This window comes from Medicago truncatula, chromosome 1, assembly GCF_003473485.1.
Source record: "Medicago truncatula cultivar Jemalong A17 chromosome 1, MtrunA17r5.0-ANR, whole genome shotgun sequence".
In the NCBI taxonomy this organism is placed as follows: domain Eukaryota; kingdom Viridiplantae; phylum Streptophyta; class Magnoliopsida; order Fabales; family Fabaceae; genus Medicago; species Medicago truncatula.
In genome coordinates this window covers 26,930,843-26,946,677 of record NC_053042.1, presented here as the reverse complement: position 1 = coordinate 26,946,677, position 15,835 = coordinate 26,930,843, and the positions used below count along the sequence as shown (strand labels likewise).

At 34.1% G+C, this 15,835-nt stretch overlaps 1 long non-coding RNA gene across 1 annotated transcript; it reads left to right on the top strand.

Annotated features, from left to right (window-relative positions):
• Positions 1–3,821: 3,821 nt before the first annotated feature.
• On the top strand, positions 3,822–4,246 carry LOC120580704 (uncharacterized). The gene is made up of 3 exons (XR_005646425.1): positions 3,822–3,952; positions 4,025–4,088; positions 4,205–4,246. It is a non-coding gene; the product is annotated as an uncharacterized lncRNA (long non-coding RNA).
• The last annotated feature ends 11,589 nt before the right edge of the window (positions 4,247–15,835 follow it).

The following is a 15,835-nucleotide window of genomic DNA, read 5'->3' as shown; positions in this document are numbered from 1 at the left end:
TGTTGAATGCTTTACTGCTTTATTGTTTCAGTTTTTATTAGCTATGTGTGTTTCTATTTTCATAGATGATATATGATTGTTGGTTTTTTCTAGATTACCTTTGAAGAATGGTGGGTAATTTACCCACCAACCAATGAAAATGAGCAATTTGTTGGTGGGGTCAAGATAGTTCATGGATACCACTTAAAAATGTGCTTATGTGGCTAATGTGTATTGGTTGGGTATCCACCATTCTTCCATGGGTACCCTAGTTGTGACCATGATTGTTTAATATAGACTTGGTTTAAAGGTGGACATTATTATTTATAGTAAATTTTAGGCTTGATAGCAGTTTTCGCCCCCTAACTTTTACGAAGTTACGATTTTGGTCCCCTCTGAAAAAAACTACAAAACCGCCCCCTAAGTTTTACAACTGTAGCAGTTTTGGTCCCCCAAGGAAAAAAAACAAAAAAAAAACATGTGGCACCTCACTTAGGGTGCCACGTCAGCGTAGACCGAATCAAAATTGGTCTTGGGGGCCAAAACCGCCACATGTGCAAAACTTAAGGGGCGGTTTTGTAGTTTTTTTTTCTTAGGAGGCTAAAACTGCTATTAAGTCTAAATTTTATTAAATTATTTTTTTTCTCTATTTTTTATTATTATAAAACTTATTCTTTATAAAAAATGGTAAAGGTCCCCATTGGACCATTTTTGTGAGGTCATATTAGACATACACTGAATGATATAATATGAAGATTTTTTGTTGTCCACTTATACATGTAAAATGGTTACCTTTTTAGTAGTTTCTTTTTTGAGCTAGTATGTATTCATGTTAGGGGTGTGCATATCAACCAGTTTTAGGCCCAAACCCATAACCATATCCAGTCCACTTTAAAATATTAGGATTTTTTGTAAATTGGTTACCAACCAATCCATTTTAAACGGGTTGGATATCCAAACCGGATAAAATTCGGATCCAGATTTTAACCATTTCAGATTCCCATTTTCTTTCTCTTTTCCAATTCCCAAATCTCAAAATTCTAAACCTAATTCCCAAATTCGCAACCCTAATTCCCCCAAATTCGCAACCCTAATTCCCAACGCAGAGCAGAGCGACAGAGATGATACTCCGCCCCCTCTTTCTCCGCCGCCGCCGGTTCGTTTCACTTCCATTCTTCCATTTTCGTTCCTTTCCAATTCTTCCTTCTACTTTACTTTTTATTTGAAATTTTGAATTGGAATGAATGCGTAGATGGCAAGGCATTTGATCGATGCAGGACATGATGTGCATTTGGTAACTGGTGCTCCTGATTTTGTTTTCACATCTGAAATTAAGTCTCCTAGATTATTCATTCGCAAGGTGAGTTTGTGTTTTGATTCATTCATTCATTTGTATTTTTTAATTTTAAAGGATATACAGTAATGTGAATTTTTAATATAAAGTTTCATTCTAATAGCTATGAATCACGGAAACCGGACACGATACTGACACAAACATGTTGACACCAATGATAATTTGAGAAAATGGCATTATGAGTCTAGGCCGTGTTGGAAACATATACGTGTCCGACACCGTGACACACCTAATCCGAGAAGTGTTTGTGCTTTGTAGGTTCGTAGTATAATCAAATTATTACTATTGAATATGTTCTTGATAATAAGATTTGATCATAAGCAAAATATTACCACCTACCTTTAGAGAAACTTTCTTGAATTGGTTCATTGTTCTAAACTATTTGAGCCTATTGAGCACTGCTTGAATAACTTCGTTGTCAACTGTCATTCTCAAGGGTTAATATCTTTAGTAGTTATGGTTTTAGTTAAGCAATCTGTTTTAGTTACAATTGTGTGTTAAAATGGTACAATCTTTCTGCCATGGTCTTCCGTCTGCTATTTATGTTTGGTAATGATGTCAATTGTACTGAAATTTGTTGAATGTTGATTCTAAGACCTGATTGTGAACTCACTGATTTTTTGTTAAATGTTGCAGTGATGGATATTCGTGACTTTCCAACCTCTGAAACATCAGAGCATGAGGTTTCTAGTCCTACCCCTGCTGCCAATCCATTACCTCCTCCCTCTCGGGTACGCAAGAATCGCTCAGAAGTATGGGATCACTTTATAGTTGTTTCAGAGGAGGAAAAGAGAGCAAAATGTATTTACTGTCCCAAGGAGATAAAGTTTAACGGTGGAACGAGTTCAATGAGAAATCATTGGTTGAAACACCAAGAGGAAGATAGGAACAAGAAGCAGAAATCGGGTTCGTGCTCAACAGCAGATATGGAAGGGAATTCATCCGCAATCTCGAAGTTCGATCGAATGGAACTTCGAAAAGCACTAGGTAAAGTGTTCATAGGTCTTGAGCTTCCCTTTAGAAAGGTGGATCATGAAGCACTTCATGATTTTTTGAACCTTGGAATACCACAATTTCAGATCCCCTCACGCACTACATTATCACGTGACATCTTGCAAATGTGGGGCAACGAAAAAGTAAGGTTGAAGACATTCCTTTCCCAACATTGTGGTAGAGTTTGCCTAACCACTGACTTTTGGACTTCTTGCCAAAACTATAGCTATATGTCTTTGACGGCTCATTTTGTTGACAACAATTGGAAGTTAAACAAGAAGATTTTAAATTTTTGTCAAGTGCCAGGCCACTCAGGAGATGTAATGGCTCAGACGGTGTGGAATTGTTTGACTGCTTGGGGGTTAAATAAGGTGCTCACTATGACAGTCGATAATGCATCATCTAATGATGTTGGAATATCGCAACTTAAAAAAGCCCTTATGCTTGATGGTTTACTTATGGGAGGAGAGTATTTTCATACTCGTTGTTGTGCACACGTCTTAAATTTAATCGTGAAAGAAGGTCTAAAGGATATTGAGCGTGAAGTTTTGAGGATTCGTGGTGCAGTGAAGTATGTGCAAGCTTCCTCTTCTAGGTTACAAAGATTCAAGGCATGCATTGATCCACAAAAAGTTCAATATAAGGGTTTTGTCAACCTAGATATTGAAACAAGGTTGAATACTAGCTATTTAATGCTTGATGCTGCACTTAAACACATGCCAACATTTGCATTGTTGGAGATGCAAGATCATACATATGTCAAAGAGTTACGGAAAGGGAAAGGTCTCCCTTTGCCTGGGGATTGGGAATATGTGCGCTATATTCTCCCCTTTTTAGAGCTGTTTTACAATGCTACTGTGCGTCTCTTTGGTTCGTCCTATGTAACTAGCAATATGTACATGTTTGAGGTATTTGGCATTGGAAAGAAGATAAAAGAAATGTGCAATCATCCAGATAAGCGTATAAAAGATATGGCTGTAAGTATGAAGATTAAGTATGATAAGTATTGGGGGGATCCCAATAGCCTGAACATGATGCTGCTAATTGCTCTGGTATTAGACCCTAGACACAAACAGAAGTTTATCATTTGGTATGCCGATAATCACTTTGGTAGTGACGGGGCTAAGTGTTTCAAAGACAAAGTATATTCAAGTTTCAATTCACTTTTCAATGAGTATAATGGTTGGATCGGGGAGTCTTATGCTAACTCACAAGAAAACCGATCCCAAGTAAGTGGACAATCTGATCCCTATGGCTTTAATCCATTCTACAAGTCAAGTGGAAGCACTAGATCTGGTTTTGAAGTAACTTCGTACTTGGCTGCTGATTTAGAGGCAGAAGGGGAGTTAGATGTCTTAATGTGGTGGAGGAAAAATTCCAACCGGTATCCAGTCCTGGCAAGAATGGCAAGAGAAATATTAGTTATACCTGTCTCTACGGTTGCCTCTGAATTTACTTTCAGTACCGGAGGAAGGGTCCTTGATCCATATGGAAGTTCTCTATCATCAACAAGCGTGGAAGCATTGGTTTGCACCCAGGATTGGCTTAAAGTAAAAGATCAAGACATTGAGACTTCATCTGTGGTTACAAATGATGATCTTGACACTCTACATGAACTTGAGCAAGGTAAGACTAGAAGATGATCTTTACTATATTAAAATATGGCTTGATACATAATGAAATGTTTGTGTTTTGCAGATATTCTTTCTCAATTAAATTTTGATGGCCATTCGGCTTCTTTGAGGCTTGATGATGATTGAAGGTATTTCTCCCATCCAATATTAGTTTTTGCATTTAAGTTTATGAACACATTTATATTGAGGTTTGTAATCACATTTGTGTCCTCATCCTTAGTTTTCTTTGAATTTTTTGTCTCAGGCTTGCAGAAAATGGCAATTCAATTTAAACAAAAGGTGACTGCAAGCTTCGTTCAACATATATTTTCTCACTTGTTTGTACATCTGTATTATATTTTCTCACTTTTTTGTGTAGGTGGGTTTGGTAGCTACTTGTTTGGAATGAGTCCAACTATTGCAAAACAAATTCCAGAATTTTGACACTGTCAATGATGTTAAGAGTCTTGGTTTAGGATGGATGATTGCATTTCTATTTGTTGTTAGCTCTCTTGGTGGATGATTGCATCACAATTCACAAGATTTATTTAATTTTTTTGGATGATTGTAACTATTAAAATTAAATAAATCTTGTGAATTGTGATGCAATCATCCACCAAGAGAGCTAACAACAAATAGAAATGCAATCATCCATCCTAAACCAAGACTCTTAACATCATTGGCAGTGTCAAAATTCTGGAATTTGTTTTGCAATAGTTGGACTCATTCCAAACAAGTAGCTACCAAACCCACCTACACAAAAAAGTGAGAAAATATAATACAGATGTACAAACAAGTGAGAAAATATATGTTGAACGAAGCTTGCAGTCACCTTTTGTTTAAATTGAATTGCCATTTTCTGCAAGCCTGAGACAAAAAATTCAAAGAAAACTAAGGATGAGGACACAAATGTGATTACAAACCTCAATATAAATGTGTTCATAAACTTAAATATATACCATGTCACAAGCAAATCCTATAATTTATACAGGAGTAAAACAACATAGCAAGCAAAGACAGGGCATACATTTTTATAAGGGAAAAAAGGATTATTTCCCTTAGGATGTGGAGGAAATATCATCCAAATATGCAATGAATTGAGACAATCAATTATTTTTTATCCATTAATTTCAAAACAAAAAGCTACTTGTTTCAAAAATTGCATTATGGCACCACAAAGTATATAAAGTATACTAAGAAAGTATATAAATTGCATTAGTATATTTTTATCCAGTAGAGTTTTATCCATTAATATCAATTGCATTAGCTGCAGCTTCCTAGACAATAAAATATATAAAATTAAATACTGAGAAAGCAACACAAGCACCATATACTGATAAGATGAAATGACATACCAGACAACATCAAGGATTGATTTCACAGGACTAGAGAGTATAAACTAAATACTATCCCTAAACTGTCTATGTCACCATCAGGTCTTAGATATATTGATACCTACACTAATTTCAAAAATTCTAGATTTTCAGCAACTAGGTCTTGATTCATTTGTAGTAGTTTCTCTTAAACTCTAAAATTGGTGCACACTTTCTAGTAACAAACAGATAAGTTCACCAATTTCTCCATGACAGAAATGCAAAAACTAATATTGGATGGGAGAAATACCTTCAATCATCATCAAGTCTCAAAGAAGCCGAATGGCCATCAAAATTTAATTGAGAAAGAATATCTGCAAAACACAAACATTTCATTATGTATCAAGCCATATTTTAATATAGTAAAGATCATCTTCTAGTCTTACCTTGCTCAAGTTCATGTAGAGTGTCAAGATCATCATTTGTAACCACAGATGAAGTCTCAATGTCTTGATCTTTTACTTTAAGCCAATCCTGGGTGCAAACCAATGCTTCCACGATTGTTGATGATAGAGAACTTCGATATGGATCAAGGACCCTTCCTCCGGTACTGAAAGCAGATTCAGAGGCAACCTTAGAGACAGGTATAGCTAATATTTCTCTTGCCATTCTTGCCAGGACTGGATACCGGTTGGAATTTTCCCTCCACCACATTAAGACATCTAACTCCCCTTCTGCCTCAAAATCAGCAGCCAAGTACGAAGTTACTTCAAAACCAGATCTAGTGCTTCCACTTGACTTGTAGAATGAATTAAAGCCATAGGGATCAGATTGTCCACTTACTTGGGATCGGTTTTCTTGTGAGTTAGCAGAAGACTTTCCAGAACTCTTTGACATATGTATGATCTTGCATCTCCAACAATGCAAATGTTGGCATGTGTTTAAGTGCAGCATCAAGCATTAAATAGCTAGTATTCAACCTTGTTTCAATATCTAGGTTGACAAAACCCTTATATTGAACTTTTTGTGGATCAATGCATGCCTTGAATCTTTGTAACCTAGAAGAGGAAGCTTGCACATACTTCACTGCACCACGAATCCTCAAAACTTCACGCTCAATATCCTTTAGACCTTCTTTCACGATTAAATTTAAGACGTGTGCACAACAACGAGTATGAAAATACTCTCCTCCCATAAGTAAACCATCAAGCATAAGGGCTTTTTTAAGTTGCGATATTCCAACATCATTAGATGATGCATTATCGACTGTCATAGTGAGCACCTTATTTAACCCCCAAGCAGTCAAACAATTCCACACCGTCTGAGCCATTACATCTCCTGAGTGGCCTGGCACTTGACAAAAATTTAAAATCTTCTTGTTTAACTTCCAATTGTTGTCAACAAAATGAGCCGTCAAAGACATATAGCTATAGTTTTGGCAAGAAGTCCAAAAGTCAGTGGTTAGGCAAACTCTACCACAATGTTGGGAAAGGAATGTCTTCAACCTTACTTTTTCGTTGCCCCACATTTGCAAGATGTCACGTGATAATGTAGTGCGTGAGGGGATCTGAAATTGTGGTATTCCAAGGTTCAAAAAATCATGAAGTGCTTCATGATCCACCTTTCTAAAGGGAAGCTCAAGACCTATGAACACTTTACCTAGTGCTTTTCGAAGTTCCATTCGATCGAACTTCGAGATTGCGGATGAATTCCCTTCCATATCTGCTGTTGAGCACGAACCCGATTTCTGCTTCTTGTTCCTATCTTCCTCTTGGTGTTTCAACCAATGATTTCTCATTGAACTCGTTCCACCGTTAAACTTTATCTCCTTGGGACAGTAAATACATTTTGCTCTCTTTTCCTCCTCTGAAACAACTATAAAGTGATCCCATACTTCTGAGCGATTCTTGCGTACCCGAGAGGGAGGAGGTAATGGATTGGCAGCAGGGGTAGGACTAGAAACCTCATGCTCTGATGTTTCAGAGGTTGGAAAGTCACGAATATCCATCACTGCAACATTTAACAAAAAATCAGTGAGTTCACAATCAGGTCTTAGAATCAACATTCAACAAATTTCAGTACAATTGACATCATTACCAAACATAAATAGCAGACGGAAGACCATGGCAGAAAGATTGTACCATTTTAACACACAATTGTAACTAAAACAGATTGCTTAACTAAAACCATAACTACTAAAGATATTAACCCTTGAGAATGACAGTTGACAACGAAGTTATTCAAGCAGTGCTCAATAGGCTCAAATAGTTTAGAACAATGAACCAATTCAAGAAAGTTTCTCTAAAGGTAGGTGGTAATATTTTGCTTATGATCAAATCTTATTATCAAGAACATATTCAATAGTAATAATTTGATTATACTACGAACCTACAAAGCACAAACACTTCTCGGATTAGGTGTGTCACGGTGTCGGACACGTATATGTTTCCAACACGGCCTAGACTCATAATGCCATTTTCTCAAATTATCATTGGTGTCAACATGTTTGTGTCAGTATCGTGTCCGGTTTCCGTGATTCATAGCTATTAGAATGAAACTTTATATTAAAAATTCACATTACTGTATATCCTTTAAAATTAAAAAATACAAATGAATGAATGAATCAAAACACAAACTCACCTTGCGAATGAATAATCTAGGAGACTTAATTTCAGATGTGAAAACAAAATCAGGAGCACCAGTTACCAAATGCACATCATGTCCTGCATCGATCAAATGCCTTGCCACCTACGCATTCATTCCAATTCAAAAGTTCAAATAAAAAGTAAAGTAGAAGGAAGAATTGGAAAGGAACGAAAATGGAAGAATGGAAGTGAAACGAACCGGCGGCGGCGGAGAAAGAGGGGGCGGAGTATCATCTCTGTCGCTCTGCTCTACGTTGGGAATTAGGGTTGCGAATTTGGGGGAATTAGGGTTGTGAATTTGGGAATTAGGTTTAGAATTTTGAGATTTGGGAATTGGAAAAGAGAAAGAAAATGAAAATCTGAAATGGTTAAAATCTGGATCCGAATTTTATCCGGTTTGGATATCCAACCCGTTTAAAATGGATTGGTTGGTAACCCATTTACAAAAAATCCAGATATTTTAAAGTGGACTGGATATGGTTATGGGTTTGGGCCTAAAACTGGTTGATATGCACACCCCTAATGGTATGTTACTAATATGTTTCAATCTCCCTCTCATTTGTTACTTTTGGATAACACAACATATTCAATCATTTTATGTCACAACTCACAAGCCATGTCTGAGTTTGAATTGTTAAGAAATCTTATATAATGTGTTAACAATGATCATATATACCAATAAAACCAACCGATAAAGAAACTAGTTCTTTTCCTTTAAAAAGTGTTCACCTATGTTTCTAGAATTATTTGCATTATTTTTGTGGTCTTGTTAAAGGTAGGGTTTCCTTGCAAAATGCTATTAATTGAATTAAGATTGTGTTCAATCTAATACGTTACATGTTTGATACCAATGATTTGAAAATCAAATATGAATGTCATGAATGTTATTTTATCAAGGTGGAAGTTTTCAATGTTTATGCATCTACAAAGTATTAGCTAATAATACATCATTGTCAAATATTAGAGATATTTCAATTTAAATATTTTATTTTCTTTAAATTCTTGTGTTTCGAAATAGACCCACGCATAGGTCAAAAGTCTAGTTTTGATTAAGTTTGTGAAAGAATAATAAATGTCATTTCTATTTGTTTTGCAATGAGATTTCTTTTTAAGTTTTGTCAAGTTTGTGAAAGAATAGCAAGTGTTTGAGAATTGAATAAGAACCCTAACCAACTCTTTAACTAAGAAACTCAAAGAATGAATAGTATTATATAACACTAATATTGTGTTAAAAACAAGACTTGAATCACTTTGATGAAAGTCTAAACACATATCTCTCTTCTAAGTTCCTTTCTCAATTCTAACAAACAAACCCTCAAGAAAAAACCATAGTCACATCCTACCTCTCTTCTTTCAAACAATCATGTCTTCTTTCATTTATTACAACACATCAACAAAATTGTTTGAAAAATACCACTTTAGAGTTGATGCTCAACCAAAGTCCTTTTTATAGATTTCCCTCAAGACAATGGTTGGACCAATGGTTCTTGTCTAAATGCATACAAGTGTAGGAAAATTTTGTAAAGGATGGCTCGAGTGAATGGTTCACATTTCCATCAATAAAGAGGTTTAAAGATAGGATGTTTGAGAAAGAACTAGAAATTGCATAATACTATTTGAAATAATGGAGAATAAAGTTGTACCACTTTGCAAGCTAATTTACTTTCATTAAAAGTGTGCTTAATCATGATGTTAGTTTTTGTGTAAATTTATTATTTTACGTCTAATGATGGTTTATATTTAATTTTACGTAGAGAAAGTCTTCAATTTATTTATAGGTATCCTATAGTAAGAGGAGAGTTCATTTAAACTTTTAAATATATTTTTTTTTATTGAAATTCAGATAAAACCCAAAGTTTTTCTAATTTCACACAAGAAAACCTTGATTGTGCGCAATTTATTTTAGGCTTAAATATGTATTTCATCCTTGCAATTAGGGGTCGTTTAAAAATTGGTCCTTGTAATCGCTAATCCTGGCAATTTACCCTTGCATTGTTCAATCATTTACAATTTCGTCCCTCTCCCCACTTAATCACTGCCATACATGAAATTCCAATTTTACCCCTGGGTTTCCAATTCTTTCTTCAATATTTTGTCCTCTTCTTAAGGGAAAAATTGGAATTTCATGTGTGGTAGTGATTGTCACGTCATCGAATTAGTGACGTGGCAGTGATTAAGTTGGTCAAAGAACAAAATTTTAAATGATTAATGATTGCAAGGCTAGTTTGCAAGGATTAACGAATATAAGTATTAATTTTTAAACGACCCTAATTGCAAGGATGAAATACATATTTAACCTTTATTTTATGGATCATTAAATACCTCGTTACTAGAACATTTGAACAGTATATCACGTATTATTTTACGTCTAATGATGGTTTATATTTAATTTTACGTAGAGAAAGTCTTCAATTTATTTATAGGTATCCTATAGGAAGAGGATAGTTCGTTTAAACTTTTAAATATATTTTTCTTATTGAAATTCAGATAAAACCCCAAGTTTCTCTTAATTCACATAAGAAAACCTTGATTTTGCGCAATTATTTTATGGATCACTTGTTTTTATATGTTATAGATAGATCATTAAATGCATAGTTACCAGAAAATTTGAACACTATATCATATATGGAGAGATTTTTGTTTACATATTTTATAATTTTTTAAATAATACAAAAAATTTCTGCATCTTTTTAAGTCTTGATGTTTCCACATTCATGAGGGAGGAGATGTTCTTAATGATGAAATCTCAAAACTTGGGGGAGCTTTATGAAGTTTGCGTTTTGGTTTCAAAAAGGTATAACTATAAATAATACTATTCTAAATGATGTTTATTATCAAGATTCTCTTATAGATGATCAATGTTATGATCCATTCAATTGATTTTGTATTTGGAGGCCTAAGTATTAATAAAAGTTGAGGTCTAAGTGAAAATTTGATATTTTCCTTCAAGAGAATTTTACTGAAGACAATGGAAAACGTTATTTTCATATTTTTACTTTTTTCCTTTCTTATTTTTACCAATGAGTGGTTTGTATACTTTAGGCTTAGTTGTACTTTTGGACCCCTATCTTTCCAAAAGTTGCGGTTACGGACCCCTAATTAATTTAAATACAAAACAGCCCCTTATGTTTTGATTCTTTGGCAGTTTTGGACCCCCAGTCCATTGTTGACTCGGTCAATACTGACGTGGCACCCTAAGTGAGGTGCCACGTGTTAATTTTTATTTTTTTTTGCCTTGGGGGTCCAAAACTGCCAAATAATCAAAACATAGGGGGCTGTTTTGTATTTAAATTAGTTAGGGGTCCATAACCGCAACTTTTGAAAAGATAGGAGTCCAAAAGTATAATTAAGCCTATACTTTATTAACCAGATTAATCTATGTTTTTGTTGACGAATAATTCTAGCTGTTGTTTTTGTTTGAGCAGTTTATGTTTTTACCAAACTCTCATTTAAATAGACTAGCCTCATTCACATAGACTAGTTATCCTCAAACTCTTATTGGTTAAATATGTTTAGCCACGTTTGGGCAAACACATATAAGAAAAATATTAACAAGTGCCCTTTGAGCATTGTTTAAGCAATCAAAAGAGATAATTTTTGTATAGATAATGATATCATTACTACTATGAAAAGTATTTGATTTATATTTTCAAGATGAAATTTCTCTTTATGCATTCTTTAAACAATGCCCTTAAAATACTATTTATAAAAAGATGGATAGCTATTATTGTGGTTTTTGTTTGTGTAGTCTATGTATATGATGAATTAGAGGGTTTGGAATTATTTAAAGAGAATTAAATTCTTTCATGTATGTGATGATTTGAATTTTGAAAATTTTGCATTTTTTTGTCAAAATAACCATGTCGAAAATTTTGAAAATAGCAAAATTATGTGAATCCAAAGATTGCTAAGTTACTTTTATTATTTAAAAGAAAAAAGTTATCCGTCATTTTCCCTAAGAATTTTATGTCTCATATTTTGGGTCGTTAAATATGATAGAATCCAACTAGAAAATGGAATAACAGAAAGTTGGTTTCAAAATGGTAATGGTCTATCAATGGACCATTTTTATGAGGTCATATTAGACATACTTTAAATGATAATATGAATTTTTTATTGTACATTTTTACATGTAATGGGTTACCTTTTGAGTAGTTTTTTTTTATAGCTGCTATGTGTCTATGTTTACCAAACTTAATTGCAGAAAAATATCATTTAGTTGAGGCAGTTCAGTTTTTTAAAATATGCTTGTTTAACAAATGTAAAATGTTTTCTTGCTAATTTTTTTTGGATACAATTAATATAAGGCCTCAAGTGGTAATCACATCCTAATTTGAACATTTTATCTGATGACAAACAATTACGACACTGCTTTTCAAATAAATATGATATGTTACTATGTTTCAACCTCCACTCTCCTTTGTTATTTTTGGAAGACACAATTGATTCCATCATTTCATTTCACAAGTCATGCCTCATTTTGAACCGTTAAGGAATCTCATATAATGTATTAACATTTATTATATATACCAATGAAAACCAACTGATAAATTAAATAGTTATTTGTTGTACTGTCATAATAATTTAGTCGATTTGCTAGAGAGAACTACATAACTTTGATTTTTTTTTTTTTTTTGAGCAAAACTTTGATTTTTTTAAACCACTACTTTTTTCTCTATTATTAAACATATTGTAATAAACAAATGAATATATTTAACTGTATTTAGTACAACTATGACAAAAATTTCGTCTTTTTCACTAAGAATTTCATGACTCAAATTTTGGGTCATTACACATGACAAGATCCAACTAGAAAATGGAAGAATTGAAAGTGGATTGTTGAATGGTAAACGTTTATCATTCGTCCATTTTTGTGAGGTATATTAGATATACTTTAAACGAGAATATGATTTTTTATTTCTTTTTACATGTAAAAAGGTTACCATTTGAATAGTTTTTTTTTTTTTGAGAGCTACAATGTGTGTATGTCAACTGAACTTAATAGCAGAAAAATATCATTTAATTGAGCAAGTTAAATTTTATACATATGTTTAACAAATATCAATCACTACAAGAATGCTTGCAAATACAATATTTTTGAACATAAAAGAGCGATATGCAAAGTACTCTTTTTTTTTTGTTGAGAATTCCATTTGTTTTACTTTCAACAACCCTTGGTCCCACAATACATGCGGACCTAAGTTTTGCATTTTTCCTCAGCTAGTAACTCTGAAGTCCCGATACTCTAAAATTGTGAAGAATTATGTTTGAAGTGTATCCGAGCTTGATATGTCTTGATATGTCCCGATACACGTATTGGAGAAGTATCAACAATTAATATTTATTTTTTGAAGAAAAAAAGTGATCGATATATGTCAGATACAGCTAACTTATACTCCGATACACCTAACTTATACTCCGACACCAACACTCATGTCTTACGTATTTCCTTTTAAAAAATGAATAATAAAAGAATAAGAAATAAGAATATATAAAGACGGACAACGCTATCAAAATCTTCTTACCCCAAAAAAATATGGGTTCTCGTCACCACCGAACGATAAGTATCCCCTCTTCTAACCATTACCACTAATTGCCTCAATCTCAACATCCGCATTACCATTGTCTCCATTAACACCTCTGGTGTGTTCTATCGTGTTTCTCCTCTCTCTAATGCTATGTTTCTTTTGTTCTTTTCCCTTTAATATCTTCTTCTCTTCTGTTCTTCTTTTTAATCGGGAAAAAAATTGGTTGTTTTCAATTTCAATTAGTGTTAACCATTAAGTTATCAATATTAGACATGTTGTTTGATAGTACTAACGATATTCTCTTTGGATGGTATTAATCATGTTTAACTATATTCTGATTTTTGTGGAAAAAAAATATGAAATTGTCACTTGTTTTGATCATTTTCATTAATGTGAATGTTAGTTTATTATCATTTTTAATTATGTTTACACATCGGACACTTATACTATTAATTCCGGTATCGCCATATCCGTATTGTATTGTATTCGTATCCTAGGTATCAGGCTTCGTAGGCCAGTAAACAACCTTATCCTTATATTTAGTAGTATATATACTATTGTTTGTTAAGGAGAAGTCACAAGTTCATATTAGCAAGAACATAAAACAAAGCATTTATCATATTTGTGCTTCATTTTTTGTTTTGAAGCTCATATTTTTATCTCGTTTGACATTAAACAAAGCATTTCTCCTTCCTTGGTCACTCTTTTTGTTCCTTATATGATGGCTTTTTCCAACCTTAATTAATTGTGTTTCAAAAAATTCAAATTTCTCTTCCTCATAGTTTTCTCTCGATATACTTCATCTCATAAGTTTTGGCTTATATTAGGTGCACCACAGTAATTGTTGTGCATTACTAAAAAATAAAGGTAATTGTGGTGGATCGATTGATGGACTATCATTTATACAAGGTGAAATATAATATGTTTTAAATGAATGGAACTTATTGAAAACTTGATGTGGTTGTTAATTGAAGGATACAATAGAATAATACACAATCTAGATACTATCTCAATAAAGAAGGATACAATAGAATAATACACAATCTAGATATGCACCAACAATAAATGTGTGTCCAGTGTTCGATATGTCCGTACTAGTGTCGTCGTATTTGGTTGTCTGAGTATGTGGCTCATAGGTACGCACAAAATTAGTCGCGGTATTTGGTAGAGTAATCTCTGTGAGAGATGACAAGATCACCGCGCCCTTTCCTTGCACCACAGAAGACAGTTTCAACCATATCAATGAACTCTTGTTCGTCTCTGAGAGTCCAATTAATCATATTGTTGTTACAGAAATGTGCTTTTTCCTAAAGAAAAACATAACCGTGCAAGGGTGGTACAGCTCGTACATTAGTGTGGATTTCGGGACTCATGTAAGACTCACAAAGAAAATATAGAACACCCACACCAGAGAGGTCCTTCGGTAACTATATGATTTTGTTGACTAAGACTTTGTTTGATAAAAAGTATCGGATAGCTTATAGCGATTTTGTTTTTTGGTTACAAAGCTAATCAAAAGAAAGGAGAAAAAAACATACAGGAACAGAGAAAAAGAAAAAGCTAGCGCCTAATAAAAAGAGCTCCTGATTCATCCGTCCTTAGCAGGGGGAGCAGATCCTCTAGAGGGGGAGAATGGATTATCAATTCCACATCAGTCGAAGCTCATAGCTTAACCATGAAATCCGCACACTGATTACCTTCTCTAAGCGAGTGTTGAAGAGAGAAATTTCTTGATCCCAATGTATCTTTAATATTTTGAATGAGAACTGCATAAATATGATACTGAGATGTGTCACTGCTGATGCCATCAAACATTCAGAATGGTAAATACATGATTGTTGTTATTCCACCAAACTAATCTTGGAGGGGAATTCGCACTACTGGCAGATTGCAGGTAGGAGCTTATAACATCTGTTGTATTCATAATATTCATGTTGAGATGGGTTACTGACCATGTTTCGTTACTAAGACACATAAGGTTATGGTGCCTCCAAGTGCACCACAAGCCAGCAAGATAAACAGTAGAGTGCGAGCCACTAGCTCCTTCTTTTATCCAGTCGCACTGCGAGGAAGAAGAGAAAAAAGCCTGGTTTGCAAACCCGATATTTTGCCAAATAATTCTGGAAAAACTACAATCACGGACGCAGTGGAGGAATGACTCCTCATGATCACCGCATCTGGAGCAAATAGCCGAAGTAGGCAAGTAGCCATGTTCCTGCGGTTGAACAAGGCTAATGTGGTTACAACATTGTGACAAGGAAGCCATACAAGAAACTTATAATTGTACGAAACTTTAACATCCTCGACTGATAGGTGGATATCATGAATGTCCATAAATGGGACTTGAGGTCCAAGAGTGCCAAGACCACTCCAATTGCTGTACCATTGATAGTAGGTAGCTGTGGTAGTT